This window comes from Neltuma alba, unplaced genomic scaffold, assembly GCF_004799145.2.
Source record: "Neltuma alba isolate B1F8T4 unplaced genomic scaffold, ASM479914v2 tig00013035_pilon, whole genome shotgun sequence".
Lineage (NCBI taxonomy): Eukaryota > Viridiplantae > Streptophyta > Magnoliopsida > Fabales > Fabaceae > Neltuma > Neltuma alba.
This window is the reverse complement of record NW_021637381.1, coordinates 44622-66807: the sequence shown is the minus strand read 5'-3', so window position 1 is coordinate 66807 and position 22186 is coordinate 44622. Positions and strand designations below refer to the sequence as shown.

Genomic DNA, 22186 nt, shown 5'->3' with positions numbered 1-22186 from the left:
GATTGACAACCGTATTGAAACTAATGAATTTGAAGGCAAGAAATGGTTGGACCGATGCTAGTTTTACGGAATTGCTTGAATTGCTGAGTGATATTCTTCCCAAAGGGAATTCACTTCCGAAACGAATGTATGAGACAAAAAAGATTGTGTCCGATGGGTTTGGAATATGAGAAGATATATGTGTGTCCTAATGATTATATATTATTCAGAAATGATTATGAAGGGTTGAATAAGTGCCCTAAATGTGGGACTTCAAGATACAAAATGAAGAAAGATGATGGTGATTATAATGAGATGACCAAAGATTCTCCTTTGAAGGTTCTATGGTATCTTCCAATAATACCACAATTTAAGCGTCTATTTGCTAATGCCACAGATGCAAAGAACTTGAGATGGCATTTTGATGAAAAAATATGTGATAGAAAGCTTCGTCACCTGGCAGATTCTCCTCAATGGAAAACAATAGATCAAAAATTTCTTCAATTTGGTGGCGAGCCAAGAAACCTTCGGCTAGGGCTTTGGTGGCTCACAAGAATATGAAATGGCTCCAAGACCATTAACTGGAGAAGAAGTTTATCAGCGGGTGGAGGGAATTAATATGGTCTTCGGTAAGAAGAAGAAGAAGACTGCCGGTGAGAGAAATTGATGAGAGCCTTTGTCGTTCACCTTGGGGTTCCCAATCAAAAATAAATCCAAGCAATGCAATATAGTGCAAAACTCGGGTCGTTTCACTTTGAGGAGCCTTTATTTGAAATCCTAAGCAACTAAGTATCAAAAATAAAGAATTGACTTGAAAAGGGATTGATTTTCTTGTCCTGATTGGCAAAATTTAAAAGGATGTAAAATGAGTAAATAATTTTTGGATTTTTAGTTTTATAAAATGGATATGAATGAGATAAACAAAGAGAATTAACAAGTGATAGCAATTGGAAAAGCAATCCTCTAGCACAATGATTAAGGCTATCATTACTTCAATTAATTTGGGAGTTAGCTAAATTCAAAAGACTCTAAGGGCCACCCCCTAGACTCGGTTTAATTAGAATAATCAACACCAAGCCACCTTGCATATTAATTATTCACAATTAAACTGTTTCAGCACAATTAGCCAAAAAGAAAATCAAAGAAAAGAAATTAACATTTTTAGTCCAATAACCAAGCCACCTTGAATTACCACTAAATGTTCACAATAATTTCAAAACATAGTCTGACCCAGTACAATGTAAAGAAATTAAAGCTAATCATAGCATAATGTTAAATGCTAATCAAAGATTCCAACAACTACAACCAATCTCAATACAAATATAAATCATCACAGCCCATTCAAACATTATAAAATTCATTCTAAGACCTAGAAATCACAATTATAATGAAAGAAGTAAAGATTAGAAGAGTTAAAACTCCCCTTTGAAGCTCTAAGTTCAAGCCATAACCATTGCTCTAGAGAATTGGAAGGATTTAGCTACTCCTAACCATCACCACAGCTCCACCAAAATTCCAATTCGGTTCAGCCATGAAGAACAATGAAGATGGAATCTGCAGGAGTGATTTTGCCGTGAAGCTATGGTCCTTCGTTCTCTCTTCCTCGCCGCTGGTCTCTTCAATTCACGCCGCCTCCAGCTCGTGAGTTCCTCCCGCCCCGCTTGCGTCTTCGCCTCCGCGCGTGTGTGTGTGTCGGTTTGCTCCTGGGTTTTTGAATAATAGGTTTTGTGGGGTATTATTCACGCCGCCCACGTCTTCTGCCTCAGCGCCGCTTGCGTCTCTTCCTTTCGGGTCCCCCTATGGTGAATGTAATATTGGATATTAGGGGTGGAGCAAAACGCAGCGTTTTGCTCCCCCCTTTTATTATTTTATTTTATTTTATTTTTTTAATTTATTTTTTTCTTTTCTCTTTTTTTTTATTTTCAAAATCTTCCAAAAACCTGCAAGCAAAAATTCAAAGATAAGGTAGCATTAATTGTCCTCAAAAATAAATTAGTCATAATTAAATCAAAACATGACAATTTTGCCCCTATAAAATAATAATTCAAAATAAGTCAATTAAGGCAAAAAGGGACCAATTAAGCTGACAAAACTCATATAAAAGATACCAAAATATATAAAAATAATTGAGTTTGTCAACTCCCCCACACTTAGCCTTTTGCACTCCTGGGCAAAACTTCATTAAAGAAGAATTCAATAGAGAGACTCAATCCAAGCAAACATTAAACTAACTAAGCATGAATGTGCAATTAACTCAAGTAACCTTTATTCTTAATTAATCAACAATCATAGAATACTTCAGTGCAAAGAAATTAACACAAGAAACATAGCAAGATAAAGGAAGAGAAACATAATAGAGCTCACATAAGGTACAAGTGTTTCACTCATCTCTCAAATGGGAAAAATTTCGCTCAATCCACCTAGATTAGCACCTACCATAAGCTTGTAGAGATTCTAGGATCTCCACTACTAACATACCTTAGACTCATGATCAAAGGGACTTGAAGGGTTGTAATGTCGAAAAACAAGGCCAAATGAATGAATGGACTAACAAGTGAAATGCATGAGTAATAAAGTATCAACTCAAAGTGAGTTTAAAGTACAATCATGAAACAACACCAATGTGTAGATTTTAACCTTTTGAGAAAGAAATCCTTGCTCTTCAAACCACCATGGAATGCCTTATTTCAAATTTATTCTTTTGTTGCAACTTATTTTCTCTCCTTTTTTTTTTATAACTTTCTTTCTTTGGCTTTTTCTAAACATTTTCTTCTCTTTCTTGCCTTTTTCTATTTCTTTTTTTTTTTTGGCATCCAAACCCAAGAAGGCAAAGATATAGACATTAATGATGTACTTTTCAAAATGAAAAACCAAATTTAACTCATGCAAAACACTTGTTAAAAAAAATGAATGGAATGAAAGTGAAGGCTCAAAGGGGTAAACAAAGGTTAAATGAAGTGGTTTGTGTTTGGGTAAAGGTCTAGAAATGAATGCCCCTATTATCTTCACAAATCTAGGTATTAATGCAGTTTTGAAAAAGAATCTAGACAAGTTCTAGAGGTTAACCAAAACTAGGTGAAAATCACACAAGATGAGAAAATATATGGCTCAACAATCCTTCCATCAAGGCTTTCTCCAAGATGTTTCCTCCTTAATGATCAAGCTATGAAACAAGGTTAATAACACTGCACTAAAGGCATTCTACTATGCTAAAAACTAAGAACAGAAATCACTCAAATCAAATGCAATCAAACTCAGCCGAGCAATATTCACAAACATTGTGCAAAAGGATTTTAAAAGAGATGCCCAAGGATTACAAAAGTCAAAATTCAGCAACAGAGAAAACAGCAACTCGCCCATACAGCAGTGCAGAACACTGAGACGAATGAAAACAGGAGGACATAGAAACCAGCAACAAAATTCCTAAGCAAGAATTACTCTCAAATGATGTGATGCAATTCAGAAATCAACCAATAAGGCAAAGAAGAGGAGCAATTATAGCAGCAATACTTAGGAAACATGTGCAAATCCAAAGGCAAATTTTTTTTTTTTCAAGAGAAAGCTCAACAACAATCCCTTTGTTGTTGAGAGCCTTTGTCGTTCACCTTGGGGTTCCCAATCAAAAATAAATCCAAGCAATGCAATATAGTGCAAAACTCGGGTCGTTTCACTTTGAGGAGCCTTTATTTGAAATCCTAAGCAACTAAGTATCAAAAATAAAGAATTGACTTGAAAAGGGATTGATTTTCTTGTCCTGATTGGCAAAATTTAAAAGGATGTAAAATGAGTAAATAATTTTTGGATTTTTAGTTTTATAAAATGGATATGAATGAGATAAACAAAGAGAATTAACAAGTGATAGCAATTGGAAAAGCAATCCTCTAGCACAATGATTAAGGCTATCATTACTTCAATTAATTTGGGAGTTAGCTAAATTCAAAAGACTCTAAGGGCCACCCCCTAGACTCGGTTTAATTAGAATAATCAACACCAAGCCACCTTGCATATTAATTATTCACAATTAAACTGTTTCAGCACAATTAGCCAAAAAGAAAATCAAAGAAAAGAAATTAACATTTTTAGTCCAATAACCAAGCCACCTTGAATTACCACTAAATGTTCACAATAATTTCAAAACATAGTCTGACCCAGTACAATGTAAAGAAATTAAAGCTAATCATAGCATAATGTTAAATGCTAATCAAAGATTCCAACAACTACAACCAATCTCAATACAAATATAAATCATCACAGCCCATTCAAACATTATAAAATTCATTCTAAGACCTAGAAATCACAATTATAATGAAAGAAGTAAAGATTAGAAGAGTTAAAACTCCCCTTTGAAGCTCTAAGTTCAAGCCATAACCATTGCTCTAGAGAATTGGAAGGATTTAGCTACTCCTAACCATCACCACAGCTCCACCAAAATTCCAATTCGGTTCAGCCATGAAGAACAATGAAGATGGAATCTGCAGGAGTGATTTTGCCGTGAAGCTATGGTCCTTCGTTCTCTCTTCCTCGCCGCTGGTCTCTTCAATTCACGCCGCCTCCAGCTCGTGAGTTCCTCCCGCCCCGCTTGCGTCTTCGCCTCCGCGCGTGTGTGTGTGTCGGTTTGCTCCTGGGTTTTTGAATAATAGGTTTTGTGGGGTATTATTCACGCCGCCCACGTCTTCTGCCTCAGCGCCGCTTGCGTCTCTTCCTTTCGGGTCCCCCTATGGTGAATGTAATATTGGATATTAGGGGTGGAGCAAAACGCAGCGTTTTGCTCCCCCCTTTTATTATTTTATTTTATTTTATTTTTTTAATTTATTTTTTTCTTTTCTCTTTTTTTTTATTTTCAAAATCTTCCAAAAACCTGCAAGCAAAAATTCAAAGATAAGGTAGCATTAATTGTCCTCAAAAATAAATTAGTCATAATTAAATCAAAACATGACAATTTTGCCCCTATAAAATAATAATTCAAAATAAGTCAATTAAGGCAAAAAGGGACCAATTAAGCTGACAAAACTCATATAAAAGATACCAAAATATATAAAAATAATTGAGTTTGTCAACTCCCCCACACTTAGCCTTTTGCACTCCTGGGCAAAACTTCATTAAAGAAGAATTCAATAGAGAGACTCAATCCAAGCAAACATTAAACTAACTAAGCATGAATGTGCAATTAACTCAAGTAACCTTTATTCTTAATTAATCAACAATCATAGAATACTTCAGTGCAAAGAAATTAACACAAGAAACATAGCAAGATAAAGGAAGAGAAACATAATAGAGCTCACATAAGGTACAAGTGTTTCACTCATCTCTCAAATGGGAAAAATTTCGCTCAATCCACCTAGATTAGCACCTACCATAAGCTTGTAGAGATTCTAGGATCTCCACTACTAACATACCTTAGACTCATGATCAAAGGGACTTGAAGGGTTGTAATGTCGAAAAACAAGGCCAAATGAATGAATGGACTAACAAGTGAAATGCATGAGTAATAAAGTATCAACTCAAAGTGAGTTTAAAGTACAATCATGAAACAACACCAATGTGTAGATTTTAACCTTTTGAGAAAGAAATCCTTGCTCTTCAAACCACCATGGAATGCCTTATTTCAAATTTATTCTTTTGTTGCAACTTATTTTCTCTCCTTTTTTTTTTATAACTTTCTTTCTTTGGCTTTTTCTAAACATTTTCTTCTCTTTCTTGCCTTTTTCTATTTCTTTTTTTTTTTTGGCATCCAAACCCAAGAAGGCAAAGATATAGACATTAATGATGTACTTTTCAAAATGAAAAACCAAATTTAACTCATGCAAAACACTTGTTAAAAAAAATGAATGGAATGAAAGTGAAGGCTCAAAGGGGTAAACAAAGGTTAAATGAAGTGGTTTGTGTTTGGGTAAAGGTCTAGAAATGAATGCCCCTATTATCTTCACAAATCTAGGTATTAATGCAGTTTTGAAAAAGAATCTAGACAAGTTCTAGAGGTTAACCAAAACTAGGTGAAAATCACACAAGATGAGAAAATATATGGCTCAACAATCCTTCCATCAAGGCTTTCTCCAAGATGTTTCCTCCTTAATGATCAAGCTATGAAACAAGGTTAATAACACTGCACTAAAGGCATTCTACTATGCTAATAAACTAAGAACAGAAATCACTCAAATCAAATGCAATCAAACTCAGCCGAGCAATATTCACAAACATTGTGCAAAAGGATTTTAAAAGAGATGCCCAAGGATTACAAAAGTCAAAATTCAGCAACAGAGAAAACAGCAACTCGCCCATACAGCAGTGCAGAACACTGAGACGAATGAAAACAGGAGGACATAGAAACCAGCAACAAAATTCCTAAGCAAGAATTACTCTCAAATGATGTGATGCAATTCAGAAATCAACCAATAAGGCAAAGAAGAGGAGCAATTATAGCAGCAATACTTAGGAAACATGTGCAAATCCAAAGGCAAATTTTTTTTTTTTCAAGAGAAAGCTCAACAACAATCCCTTTGTTGTTGAGAGCCTTTGTCGTTCACCTTGGGGTTCCCAATCAAAAATAAATCCAAGCAATGCAATATAGTGCAAAACTCGGGTCGTTTCACTTTGAGGAGCCTTTATTTGAAATCCTAAGCAACTAAGTATCAAAAATAAAGAATTGACTTGAAAAGGGATTGATTTTCTTGTCCTGATTGGCAAAATTTAAAAGGATGTAAAATGAGTAAATAATTTTTGGATTTTTAGTTTATAAAATGGATATGAATGAGATAAACAAAGAGAATTAACAAGTGATAGCAATTGGAAAAGCAATCCTCTAGCACAATGATTAAGGCTATCATTACTTCAATTAATTTGGGAGTTAGCTAAATTCAAAAGACTCTAAGGGCCACCCCCTAGACTCGGTTTAATTAGAATAATCAACACCAAGCCACCTTGCATATTAATTATTCACAATTAAACTGTTTCAGCACAATTAGCCAAAAAGAAAATCAAAGAAAAGAAATTAACATTTTTAGTCCAATAACCAAGCCACCTTGAATTACCACTAAATGTTCACAATAATTTCAAAACATAGTCTGACCCAGTACAATGTAAAGAAATTAAAGCTAATCATAGCATAATGTTAAATGCTAATCAAAGATTCCAACAACTACAACCAATCTCAATACAAATATAAATCATCACAGCCCATTCAAACATTATAAAATTCATTCTAAGACCTAGAAATCACAATTATAATGAAAGAAGTAAAGATTAGAAGAGTTAAAACTCCCCTTTGAAGCTCTAAGTTCAAGCCATAACCATTGCTCTAGAGAATTGGAAGGATTTAGCTACTCCTAACCATCACCACAGCTCCACCAAAATTCCAATTCGGTTCAGCCATGAAGAACAATGAAGATGGAATCTGCAGGAGTGATTTTGCCGTGAAGCTATGGTCCTTCGTTCTCTCTTCCTCGCCGCTGGTCTCTTCAATTCACGCCGCCTCCAGCTCGTGAGTTCCTCCCGCCCCGCTTGCGTCTTCGCCTCCGCGCGTGTGTGTGTGTCGGTTTGCTCCTGGGTTTTTGAATAATAGGTTTTGTGGGTATTATTCACGCCGCCCACGTCTTCTGCCTCAGCGCCGCTTGCGTCTCTTCCTTTCGGGTCCCCCTATGGTGAATGTAATATTGGATATTAGGGGTGGAGCAAAACGCAGCGTTTTGCTCCCCCCTTTTATTATTTTATTTTATTTTATTTTTTAATTTATTTTTTTCTTTTCTCTTTTTTTTTTATTTCAAAATCTTCCAAAAACCTGCAAGCAAAAATTCAAAGATAAGGTAGCATTAATTGTCCTCAAAAATAAATTAGTCATAATTAAATCAAAACATGACAATTTTGCCCCTATAAAATAATAATTCAAAATAAGTCAATTAAGGCAAAAAGGGACCAATTAAGCTGACAAAACTCATATAAAAGATACCAAAATATATAAAAATAATTGAGTTTGTCAACTCCCCCACACCTTAGCCTTTTGCACTCCTGGGCAAAACTTCATTAAAGAAGAATTCAATAGAGAGACTCAATCCAAGCAAACATTAAACTAACTAAGCATGAATGTGCAATTAACTCAAGTAACCTTTATTCTTAATTAATCAACAATCATAGAATACTTCAGTGCAAAGAAATTAACACAAGAAACATAGCAAGATAAAGGAAGAGAAACATAATAGAGCTCACATAAGGTACAAGTGTTTCACTCATCTCTCAAATGGGAAAAATTTCGCTCAATCCACCTAGATTAGCACCTACCATAAGCTTGTAGAGATTCTAGGATCTCCACTACTAACATACCTTAGACTCATGATCAAAGGGACTTGAAGGGTTGTAATGTCGAAAAACAAGGCCAAATGAATGAATGGACTAACAAGTGAAATGCATGAGTAATAAAGTATCAACTCAAAGTGAGTTTAAAGTACAATCATGAAACAACACCAATGTGTAGATTTTAACCTTTTGAGAAAGAAATCCTTGCTCTTCAAACCACCATGGAATGCCTTATTTCAAATTTATTCTTTTGTTGCAACTTATTTTCTCTCCTTTTTTTTTTATAACTTTCTTTCTTGGCTTTTTCTAAACATTTTTTCTCTTTCTTGCCTTTTTCTATTTCTTTTTTTTTTTTGGCATCCAAACCCAAGAAGGCAAAGATATAGACATTAATGATGTACTTTTCAAAATGAAAAACCAAATTTAACTCATGCAAAACACTTGTTAAAAAAAAATGAATGGAATGAAAGTGAAGGCTCAAAGGGGTAAACAAAGGTTAAATGAAGTGGTTTGTGTTTGGGTAAAGGTCTAGAAATGAATGCCCCTATTATCTTCACAAATCTAGGTATTAATGCAGTTTTGAAAAAGAATCTAGACAAGTTCTAGAGGTTAACCAAAACTAGGTGAAAATCACACAAGATGAGAAAATATATGGCTCAACAATCCTTCCATCAAGGCTTTCTCCAAGATGTTTCCTCCTTAATGATCAAGCTATGAAACAAGGTTAATAACACTGCACTAAAGGCATTCTACTATGCTAATAAACTAAGAACAGAAATCACTCAAATCAAATGCAATCAAACTCAGCCGAGCAATATTCACAAACATTGTGCAAAAGGATTTTAAAAGAGATGCCCAAGGATTACAAAAGTCAAAATTCAGCAACAGAGAAAACAGCAACTCGCCCATACAGCAGTGCAGAACACTGAGACGAATGAAAACAGGAGGACATAGAAACCAGCAACAAAATTCCTAAGCAAGAATTACTCTCAAATGATGTGATGCAATTCAGAAATCAACCAATAAGGCAAAGAAGAGGAGCAATTATAGCAGCAATACTTAGGAAACATGTGCAAATCCAAAGGCAAATTTTTTTTTTTTCAAGAGAAAGCTCAACAACAATCCCTTTGTTGTTGAGAGCCTTTGTCGTTCACCTTGGGGTTCCCAATCAAAAATAAATCCAAGCAATGCAATATAGTGCAAAACTCGGGTCGTTTCACTTTGAGGAGCCTTTATTTGAAATCCTAAGCAACTAAGTATCAAAAATAAAGAATTGACTTGAAAAGGGATTGATTTTCTTGTCCTGATTGGCAAAATTTAAAAGGATGTAAAATGAGTAAATAATTTTTGGATTTTTAGTTTTATAAAATGGATATGAATGAGATAAACAAAGAGAATTAACAAGTGATAGCAATTGGAAAAGCAATCCTCTAGCACAATGATTAAGGCTATCATTACTTCAATTAATTTGGGAGTTAGCTAAATTCAAAAGACTCTAAGGGCCACCCCCTAGACTCGGTTTAATTAGAATAATCAACACCAAGCCACCTTGCATATTAATTATTCACAATTAAACTGTTTCAGCACAATTAGCCAAAAAGAAAATCAAAGAAAAGAAATTAACATTTTTAGTCCAATAACCAAGCCACCTTGAATTACCACTAAATGTTCACAATAATTTCAAAACATAGTCTGACCCAGTACAATGTAAAGAAATTAAAGCTAATCATAGCATAATGTTAAATGCTAATCAAAGATTCCAACAACTACAACCAATCTCAATACAAATATAAATCATCACAGCCCATTCAAACATTATAAAATTCATTCTAAGACCTAGAAATCACAATTATAATGAAAGAAGTAAAGATTAGAAGAGTTAAAACTCCCCTTTGAAGCTCTAAGTTCAAGCCATAACCATTGCTCTAGAGAATTGGAAGGATTTAGCTACTCCTAACCATCACCACAGCTCCACCAAAATTCCAATTCGGTTCAGCCATGAAGAACAATGAAGATGGAATCTGCAGGAGTGATTTTGCCGTGAAGCTATGGTCCTTCGTTCTCTCTTCCTCGCCGCTGGTCTCTTCAATTCACGCCGCCTCCAGCTCGTGAGTTCCTCCCGCCCCGCTTGCGTCTTCGCCTCCGCGCGTGTGTGTGTGTCGGTTTGCTCCTGGGTTTTTGAATAATAGGTTTTGTGGGGTATTATTCACGCCGCCCACGTCTTCTGCCTCAGCGCCGCTTGCGTCTCTTCCTTTCGGGTCCCCCTATGGTGAATGTAATATTGGATATTAGGGGTGGAGCAAAACGCAGCGTTTTGCTCCCCCCTTTTATTATTTTATTTTATTTTATTTTTTTAATTTATTTTTTTCTTTTCTCTTTTTTTTTATTTTCAAAATCTTCCAAAAACCTGCAAGCAAAAATTCAAAGATAAGGTAGCATTAATTGTCCTCAAAAATAAATTAGTCATAATTAAATCAAAACATGACAATTTTGCCCCTATAAAATAATAATTCAAAATAAGTCAATTAAGGCAAAAAGGGACCAATTAAGCTGACAAAACTCATATAAAAGATACCAAAATATATAAAAATAATTGAGTTTGTCAGAAATATATGGAAAAAAAGATCTGTGTTTTTTGATCTTCCATATTGGCAAAGTCTTTATGTGAGGCATAGTCTAGATGTGATGTATGTGGAGAAGAATGTATGTGAGAGCCTTGTTGGTACACTTTTGCATATAAGTGGAAAGACTAAAGATGGAATCAATACAAGACGAGACTTAGTCGAAATTGGAATAAGAAATGTCCTTCACCCACAAGAAAGAGATGGTAAGAGGGCTTATTTACATCCAGCTACGCACACATTATCAAAAGAAGAGAAAAGAAGTTTCTGTGGTTTTGTCAATAGTATTAAGGTGCCACAAGGTTATTCTTCTAATTTAAGCAAACTTGTTTCAATGCAAGATTTGAAGATAACGGGAATGAAGTCTCATGATTGTCATGTGTTGATGCAACAATTACTTCTACTTGCTATTCGAGGCATTATGAAAACCGATGTGAGAAATACTATTACAAGGCTTTGTATGTTTTTTAGTGCCATTTGCAACAAAGTCATTGATCCTGCTTAGTTGGATGAATTAGAAAATGAAGGTTATGTGATCCTCTCTCAATTGGAAATGCATTTTCCTCCATCATTTTTTGATATTATCGTCCACTTGATAGCTTATCTTGTGCGAGAGATAAGACTTTGTGGCCCTGTGTGTTTAAGATGGATGTACCCTTTTGAGAGATACATGAAAATCCTAAAAGGGTACTCTAAAAATCCTTATCGGCCTGAGGCATCAATTGTTGAGAGATATGTAGCTGAGAAGGAAGTTGAGTTTTGTAACGCATATCTTGATAGGGTAAAGGCAGTTGGTCTTCCTCAATCTCGACATGATCAGGGGAGAAGAAGTAAGGGAACACGGGGTGTCATAGTGAAGTCTATGTCAAGAGAAGTTGTAATGCAGGCACATCTTTACATTTTAAACAACACGGATGAAGTTTTCCCTTACTTAAATGCTTACAAGAATATGCTGAGGAACTTGAATCCAAGAAAGAGTGATATGCAACTAGCTAATGAACATAATAAGTCATTTGCAGAGTGGTTCAAGCGAGAAGTGTTAAAAGATGGCAATCCTTCTGAGACAATACAGAGGTTAGCTGCAGGGCCTTCTTTTGAGCTTTTGTGTTAGGGTGGATATGATATAAATGGTTATTCTTTTTACACAAAAATCCAAGACGATAAGAGTACTATGCAGAATAGTGGGGTGATGGTAGTAGCGGAAGCCATGCATTTTGCTAGTTCTAAAGACAAAAACCCAATGTTGGCGGCAATGTCCTATTATGGAATAATATAAGAGATATGGGAGGTTAGTTATACCAAGTTTAAAGTTCCTGTTTTCAAATGTAAGTGGGTTAATAGTAATGCTGTGCAAGTGGACGAAGAATTTGGATTTGTTTCAGTCGATCTTGAGAGGTTTGGATATGGAGACGAGCCATTTATTTTGGCAAGTCAAGCAAAACAAGTGTTGTTCGTTCCCGATCTAGCAAAAAAGAAATTGTCTATTGTGCTTCAAGGTAAAAGGCAAGGAGTTGGTGGAGATGATGGTGACTTAGAGCTTAATCTTGATGAAACCCCGCTTTTCACAGCTACTCGACCTAAAGCAGTTGAATTAGATTTAGTAGATGATGACTATGCTGTTAGAGATGATCATTGTGAAGGAATTTGGGAGGATAATCGTTGTAAGCCTTAAATGAATTATTTGATTTTTTTTTGCTAAATATACTTAATAATATAATGTTTTATATTAACTTGATATTTCTTATTCTTACATTTATTAATTTGTTGTTCTATAAATAGGAAATGGACGGATCCGGTCAACAGGGTTCTGGTAACGACAGCTCTTTTACTAGACGGAGAAAGGGTAGAGGGCCAACCCATATGAGGTATTTAGCTTTACGTGATGAGAGCACACAGCCTATGAGGATTACAGTGGAGTTTGATGATGATCTGAAGCCTATAGAAAAGGCTGGGGCTCAATTTACTAGTTATGTGGGTTATCTCGCACGCAGTAAGATAAGTATTGACATTCCTAGCTGGACGAAGGTAGACAAAGATTTGAAGAAAAACCTTTGGGAGGATATATTGGTATATTGTGCATTGTTTTCTCTACTTGTTTCAATTATAGTTGCTTATTTACTTTATAACTCTATGCTATTATTGTATTGTAGCTGACATTTGATATTCTTGCCACTAAGTAAATAAGAGATCGTCTGTTGAAGCAACTTGATGAACGGTGGAGGGATTTTAAGGCCACGCTTACAAAATATTATATTCGTGGAAAAAGAAAGGGTGAGCATCCTAAGGAACAATATTCATTTATTAGTTAAGAGGCATGGGAGAGTTTTGTAAAGCAGCGTGAAGACCCTGCATTTCAGGTTTGGTTTCTTCAAACTTAATTTTTAATCAAGTCATATTTTATTTAACTAAACTAATTTTGTTGATTTGGTTTCATTGTCATAGGCATTGAGTCAGAAGAACAAACAAATATCTGAGCAGAATGTATACCCACATACCATGTCTCGTGCAGGGTATGGTGGGTTGGAAAGAAGTATGATGGAGGAACGGCTGAAGAATGCACAGATGGCTGCTGCTTCAGATCCTACTGGCTACATGCCACCTATTGAGCGTCCTTCTCGCCAAGAAAAATGGAAGGCAGCGAGGATTAAAAAGGGTCAATACATTACTCCACAGTTTGCTGTTGTTGCTGAGAGGATTGTAAGTAATATTTAAGAATTATGCTTCATTAACTGTTTTTTTCAATTATCTTAAATTGAATTTGTTGCTTTAATGATACAGGATACACTTGAGGAGCAATTATCTCAAGGTACATTCATCCCTCAAGGACGGATGTATATCTTGGCCACTGCTATTGAAAAGGCTGACCATCCCGGAAGAGTCAGAGGGACCCCTAAAGGGATTGGTATTAAAGAATTTTTTGGCTCTGCTTCATGAAGAAGCACTAGATCATCCTCTGCTAACATGGTATCTAAAGAGGAGCTCGACCAACGACTACAGGAAGAAACAGAGAGAGTTCGAGCTGAACTAAGTCAACAACACATGGCAGAGATGCAAAAGATACGTGACGAATTCGATGCCAAGTTTCAATAGACTCTGATGATGATGGGTACGAGCGGATTCCAGATGCCCCGAGTATCTAAACCTTCCCAGGTAATAATGACACATCTTTTTAAATCTTCTAAAGATTCATTTGATCCATTTAAACTTATTTAATGTTTCTTAACTAATTTCATATTATGTTTCAGGATTCACCTCTGATAAAAAGCGGAAAGAGCAGTAATAATCAGACACAGCCACTGACAGTGTCTGACCCTGACCCTAGCCCTGACCCTGTCGAAGACAATGAGATGCTGTGTTCTCTCTATGTGGATTATGAAGATTCACCTATTCATGTTGTTAGTGGTCGAGCATTCATGGGCACAACGATTCACGGCAACAAAATTCTGAGCAATTAAGCAAAGGTAACAGTGGAGAGAATTGTTCGTGGTCAGGGGGTACACCAGTGCCCAATCCTACTAATGAGGCTCGACTCTTGGCCCAAGCTAAAGGACATTTTATTTTGTGGCCAAAGAGACTTATTGCAAAGCCAATGGTGAAGAAGGCGGCAGCCAAGAAGGCCACAATGAGCGCATCATCAGATCCTGTACTCTTACCTCTTCCTGGTGATGTTGCGCTTATGTATTCCAGTTTGGAGGTTCTTCATTCCATGGTGCCAAACATGGATAAGCCTGTGACTTTCAAGATGCCGTTGGGGGTTGTGGGTTCAGATATAACATACGACTTCACCATTGACAAGAGGGACCTCGTTCAGTTCCTCAACTTTGAAGAGCTTGATATAGCCTTCATGCAGTTCGCTATTTTGTAAGTTACAATATCATTTTCTTATTACATATTATACTTCATGCATGTCCTAATGTTTTTTACTTGAACAACAGGCACTTTAATCAAATCTGTCGAAACGGAGGACTTGAAGGAACATATGGCTTTATGTGTCCTCAAAGGGTGTAGAAAGAATTTAATACTGTGGAAGCAAAGTCAATCTACATTATGACCACAATGACTCAGACCAGAAAGCTAATATATTTTGCACCTTACGTGGAAGGGTAAGTGTATTATTATATTTGAGATATACAAGTTGTATGTGTCGGGTTATAATTAACATAGTTTGCCTTTTACAGTTATCATTGGACTCTAATTGTTTGTGCCCCTTTTGACAACAAAGTTTACTGGTTCAATTCACTCTGTGGAAGTCCATCCGAAGAAACCAAAGATGTCATCGACACGTTAGTTTTTATTTATATATTTATTACTTGTGAAGTTTATACAAGCATACTCTAATATCATTTTTCTCTTATAATGTTGATAGGGCTTTTCATTCTTTAATGTTGTAGCGATTAAACAAAATAGACAAGTACCAACATGGATTCTTCCACAGGTATATGTTGTTTTGAACTAACTTTTAAATATTTTTGGATGAATTGAAGTTAATGTTTATAATCAATAATGTCTAATATTCAATTTTATATCTTTTTTTTTTTAGTACTATTGTCAACAAGGACATGTTGAGTGTGGATATTATGTCATCCGCTATATGAATGACATAATTGAGACAGGAATGACTGAGAAATTAGACGAGGTAAAGATGAGTTACGTTGCATGACGTTCTTCAATTCATTTCACATTTTTTACTAAGTTTACTATGTTATTTTTTATTAACAGATATCTCAAAATACTGCGCCATATCTCATGGATGACATCAACTTGATGAGGGACACTTTGTCAACAACATTGGTATAAACTATTGAAATTTAGCTTTCAAATAGATAGGTTACTTCTCAAAAAATTCATTGTTAGATGTTTTCTCTTGGTTCCCTCTTATATGTACATGTTCATGATTTCCATTGTACAGAGAAGTAGTTACTTCTATTTCAGAATTGTTGGACCTAGCCAATACGTGTTCCTTGGTCTTAATTAACCACTTAGTTCTGCGTGATATATTAACTAGCTAATTGATCTTGTTCTGCGTGATCTGCCCTGCCATATTTATTTGGAATTGTAAATTGCAGAGTGGTAAAAATGAAAATCAAGCAGAATTTTAAAAAAAAATATTTTTAACGGCGGTTATATATATAACCGCCGTTAAAAGTATATTCCACGGCGATTTATAACAAAACCGCCGTTGAAATTAGACTTTCAAAGTGGTGGTGGAGTGGCTTTTTTAGCTGGTGGAGATTGCCGAGTATGGCAAGAGAGGGAGGGCCCGGTGGGACATTTCTGAATCTTCACTTTCTGAGAAAGAGCTTGAGGATGAGGAAGAAAGCAAGGCAAAAGATGGAATAATTGATAATGGAATTTGTGGACATAGTTTTGCTTGCTTGCTTCATAATTTGATGATTCATTCATGTGCTTCTCTTTAAATAAAAAGATTTGTTAGACAAATGGATTTTTATTATGTTTTGTTTTGCAATATACTTTATGCGTTATCTGACATCTGCTTTATGATGCATACGTATCTGAACAGAAAAGCATTTGATGCAACAATTGGTGATGTCTTTTCTACAAAGTGATTGGTTTCAACTTGTGAGCCGTAGATGTCATGTCTTTTCAAAACAGGGATGAACAGCATAACGGGCTATGGGAAAGTAATGTGTTATGCATATGCAACATGATATGTTTGTGTCTTCCACGTTTTAGCCCTCAGAAAATATATAAGGGAAATAGTTGTTTGTTAATATATATCTTGTATATAGAAATTAATATAGATGGGTTGTTATGAGTTTTATATTGGGAATCTCATAAATATTATAGGGTTTATAAGTTTAAGAGACTCTCACTCTTAACAGTCTAGTCTTTTAAAATTGAGCTCTCATTTTTGGGCTTTTTATTGAGAGTTAACCAACTAGAGAAGGCTACCTACAAAAGTTTCTAACTAATAAGAAGATTGAGTAAAGTGCTGTAGAGTGGAGCTACCAGGATGTTGGCTCTCTAGAGGATGCTCTGTTATGAGTTCTATATTAGAAAATCTCATAAGCATTGTAGGGTTTATAAGTTCAACCGGCTTTCATTCCTAGCAAGTTAGTCTTTTAAAATGGGTTTTTTTTTTTTGGGCTTATGCTTACCATATGAGTTTGTATTCAAATATAGAAATACTTGACTGGTAGTATGGGAAATTGGGAACCACACATTTTAATTTGAAAATTGAAAATATCTTGCATATTAAGATTGACAAATGAATTATTTTATTATCGATATGTGACGTTGCAAGTTTTAATATTGATAATTTGTTGTGCTTAATTATTTCATTATTTATGTATATTTAGGATATAAGCAACTTTCAGTTATAGGAATAATTAATATAATTGATATAATAAAGAAATAATATATTATCTATACAAATGTACCAAAATATATAACACAAAATAGAAATCTAGAATCGACAAATAGATTTATAAATACACATCCCATTCCTAATTAATTCGTGACGAATAATTTAACAATGAAAAGAATTATATAGGTATGTTCCGTCAATAATCACCTATTTTTTTGTAGTGTAAAATGTGAGCTCGTGCTTTACGTGAAAATAGGGGTGAGCTTACTATTCATACCTTGTCAATAGTACTGTTTTATATTACATATAGAGAAGAGCATTTGAGGCACTTTGAAAACCCCTTTTGGCAATTGAAAACCCTTAAAAAATAAAAAACCTCAAAACTCAGATAGATCTTCAAGCTATTATTCATATAATAAATCTTGAATTTTCAGCTACTTTTGAAAAATCATAGCTAAATCAAGAAATCAAGAAATATAATGATGAAGTGGTTCAAGTTTTTAGTTAAAGTTCTTTAAATTCTTTATAGGCGAAAAATACATCTTAGCTCGTTATATTTCCTTCTTTTCCCAAAAAATCCATGGAAAAGCTACTGTTAATTTAGTAAAAACTGTAATTTCATATTTTCTAGTTGAAAATCATGCTACCTCCGATCTCAAATATAAGATTTAGTTTGTAATGCAAATACCTCTTGCTCTAAATATAAGGTCTACTTTATATTGTGATTTGCATTATAAAATTGATTTTAAATTTATGACCGAATATAATATGGCATAGTAGATCTTATATTTAGAATTAGAGGTAATATCTTCTAACCTACACATCAAAATTGCATGTTCTTAGACTCTTTTTAAAGCTTAGAATGTAGACTAATTTCTTTCCAAATTTGGCCAAATTCATTGATTCACTTTGTTTCTTGTAGGCCTTACTTTTGGTGCTCATGAGTCATGAATGTGAGCTGATTTTTTCAAAAGAAAATAAATGCTAAGTTCAGAGATGTCTCCAAGAACTACTTCAATTAGTAAATGGGGCGGGGCTGACCCATATGGGCTCCGACCCAGAAGCATTGCTACCCCAAATTTAACCGTTTCTTGAAGCCTAACCCCTATAAGTCGAGCTGACCCAAAAGTCCTTTTTTATTTTTTTTATTTTTGCCCTAAGTTAGTTTACACATTAAAATGTAATAATGTCCAAAATGAGTTGATCAAATTTTAAAATACAAAACTATATTTAAAGTATAAATTTTAATCCAAAAAATATAAACATTCCTCATCCTTCTCGTCTTCATCATTTAAATAAAACTACTCTAATTTAAACTTTCAAATGGAAGAAAGCATCCCTATTCTTGCACTAAGAAAATTCTTGCATCATATATATAAAGTATTAATAAAGAGGATAACATGAGGAATAGTGAAGGGGGGATAATACAAGGGCTGATGCAAATCAGGGAATGAATTGAAATTTCGACAATATAAAATTGTAAAGGAAAATAATTAAATTTAAGGGTAGTTGCGACTGACTGACAGTTGAAACGAATGAAAAGCAAGAGGTGGATATGGGAGAGACGCCAAGGTTGAAGGCACGACTAAGGCACCGTTTGGGTGACACCCCAAACCATGGTTTGGGTGATAAGTCACCCAAACACCACCCCATTTTGCCCAAACCATGGTTTTGGGCCAAAACCATGGTTTTGGCTCCAAAACCATGGTTTTGGAAAAAGCAAAATTTTTTTACTTTTGGAGAAAAAAGGGAGAGTGTGAGAGCCTATAGGATATGTATCTTGTTATTTTTTTTATAAACATATTTTTTTATAAACATATTTAATCTTATATTTTATAAATATATATACATATTAATTATTTATTAATTATATTATCTTATGTATTATTAATTATGTTAATAAAAAATATATTATTAACAATTTTATTCCTTCAAATTAAAATATATCATAAAATCTATTTTCTCTGTAATTATCATATTAACTTATGTCTTTTTTTTAGTAATTTGTATATATAAAAAGTGCTTCTGATAACAACTATCCAAACACTCTCACTTCTCAAAATCACTTTTTCATAAAATTTATTCTTTCCAGAATCTATTTTTCTCAGAATCTATTCTCCAGAATCACTTTTTCAAACCACGGTTTGGTTTCATCCAAACACACCCTAAGTCAATTTAGATTTTTTTTTAATAATATATATGAAGCAATTATTTGTATGATTGGAGTGGATAAAAAGGGGAGAATAAATTATATTATATCTTGTCCTTAATATAAGAGTTAGACAACTAATTTACAAATATTAAAAAAATTAATTAAGTTAGTTATTTGTAATAAATAAGTGTTAAATTTTCTAAAATATTCTTATTAATCTTCTGCATTAGAATATAAACACTTTAACGTGTGCAATTACCATAGAGACTATTTTAAAAAATAAAAAAGTAAATATGAAAAACAAAGTAGATTAAGGTCTTATATTTAGAACTGGATGTAGTGCTAATTAACAGCCCTTTATGTCAGTACACTGTGCTTCCCTATGCTGGAGACCATAAATAGAGAGGAAGACAAGGGTAAGTGTAGGGAGCATATATAAACAAAAGCCAAATTAGAAGTCATATATATTGCTGTAAAATATGAAGAAGGCTATTCTAATTGCTTTTCTCATTTGGGTTTCTACAATATTTCTCTCATTTCCCTCTTCCACTCACGCTCGTCTTAATGTTCGTAGCATCATCCCAGATGGTAATTAACAACTTCAACTTCGTTTATTTTGCGGCTTTATTTCATTTTTTCCAATCTGAGTCTCTGTAACTAGCTTCGTGCCTGATTATTAAGTTAATCACTTATTAATTAATTAGATTCCGTTGTGATATGTGAGCATACTAAACTGATATGTCAATATTATATGATGATGACGATGCAGATCAATGTTTATGGGAAGACTCGCCGATGATGGATATGGATAAGCCGGGAATAAAATGTCCTCCTGGTTCTCGTCATACTACTCATTGCCGTTCCAGCATCAAACCCCATTCCAAAAGCTCCATGTGGTCTAAATTCCGGTCTTTTTTCAAATAAGTTGCTGTCTTGTTTCTGATATTATCCCATCATATGACCCAGTTGACTAATTGAAAGAGATTAAAAAAATTACTAGATTTTTTGAAGTATTTATATTTATAGTTTTTTTTCTAACTAATTCTTCTCACTCATAAATTGATATATAATCTAATAATATACAGAAATATGTTAGAAAGATCATACAATATATGCTATAATTAAGTAATTTTGTAACTTTTTTAATCTCCTCAAATTAGTCAACTGGGTTTTATATTAAAAATTGGAGGCAGTACCTTCTATAACTGCCTAAATAAGTCATACATTTGTGTTTGCAGCTTTTAATGATCGTTTCTGTTATGAAGAATAATGTCTTACTACCTTGATTTCATGGGAAGTCGAGGTAAAGATTGCTCATGAATTTCATATAATTTTGAGTGTACGTGAGACATATATAATTCTTAAGTTTATGTGCTGGTGTTGTACTTGAAATAAAGAAGAGGCCTCCTAGCTTCTTTATTAATTAATTTATTAATTAATCAATACAGTTACTTCTCTGCGGGTAATTTTTCTTTTGTTCTGGGAAAGACGATGAAAGTGGTGGGGGGGGTCCGCCGGGTAACTGAAGAGTAATAGGGCCTGGCGGGATATTTCTGAATCTTCTTTTTCTGTGAAAGAGGCTAAGGGTGAGGAAGAAGACAAGGGCAAAGGATTGAATAGTTGATAATGGAATTTGTGGACATATTTTTGCTTCATACTTTGATAATTCATGTTCTTTTCTTTAAAGGGGTATGTGGGACAGATGGATTTTATTATATTTTGTTTTCTCTTGTCTAAAGTCAAGTTAACTGTGCTGAGTCACATAAGATCACTTCAAAATATATCTTTCTCCATTAGAATAACTTCTTGTATTATTTTAAAATGTTTAATTTTTATTAAAATATATAAAATATTTAATAAGACTAAAATAACAAAAGACCTAATAAAGGAGCATTGGTTAGCATCGTTTTGGGAATATTTATGTACACACTATGTATATTTATATTGGCAATTTCTTAAAAATATACTTATATTTTTGTCTTATCCTTTGCCAATATAATTTGGTCTTTATTTATAAGTCGACTTTTAGAAATCTTTCACGGTTTTATTGATAAGCCACTACACAAAATCTACGCAGCAGCTACCTTTTTTTTTTTTCCCCATAATGTCCTTATATCAATCAGTATATTTATGGTAGACAGAGGGATTAAAATATAAAGAGAATTACAATCAAGTCCCAAACAAGAGAAATAACTACTAAAACGTCTAATAACAACTTGAGCAGCTTGTAATGATAAGTTTTAAAATAGAGAATAACAACCTCTGGAACTTGTTTTGTAATTTTTTTTCCTTGTATGGGAACTCATAATTCTTCCTAAAATATATGAGTCGGATTGGGTTAGTATTTGTTGGCAAAAGAAAAAAAAAAGATTGGGTTAGTATTTATTATGATTAATTAATTAAGCAAAATATTAAAAATGGGATAATTTTAAAAGCATTAACTAAATTGAATCATCCCTTTTTATTGATACCATGAATCATCTTTTTTATTCTTAATAATTTATTTAAAAATGGCTTACCTATAATGGAAGAGAAAATACACACACGCAAGCGCGCGCGTCACAGCAAGGCAGAGTTATTGGCATTCTTGCGCGCCGTTAAAATCCACTGTATACTATTCTGGATCTTTTTTATTTTCCATTTTTTTAATCTTGTTTTATTTTATTTTTTGTGATATTTTTTCAAACCCTTTTATTGGTCATTTAAGAGAAAGGAACGATGACTGAGACTCGTCGCCCTTGTGGATAAGGAAGACGGAAACAACAATGCAGGGAATTGGATAAGTCAATAGCCGAGTAAATGCGAAAATAGACACTATCT

At 34.1% G+C, this 22186-nt stretch overlaps 1 long non-coding RNA gene across 1 annotated transcript; it reads left to right on the top strand.

The window, feature by feature from the left end:
* The first annotated feature begins 20160 nt into the window (after positions 1–20160).
* Positions 20161–20817, top strand: LOC114733873 (uncharacterized). The gene is made up of 2 exons (XR_003739107.1): positions 20161–20262; positions 20605–20817. It is a non-coding gene; the product is annotated as an uncharacterized LOC114733873 (long non-coding RNA).
* The last annotated feature ends 1369 nt before the right edge of the window (positions 20818–22186 follow it).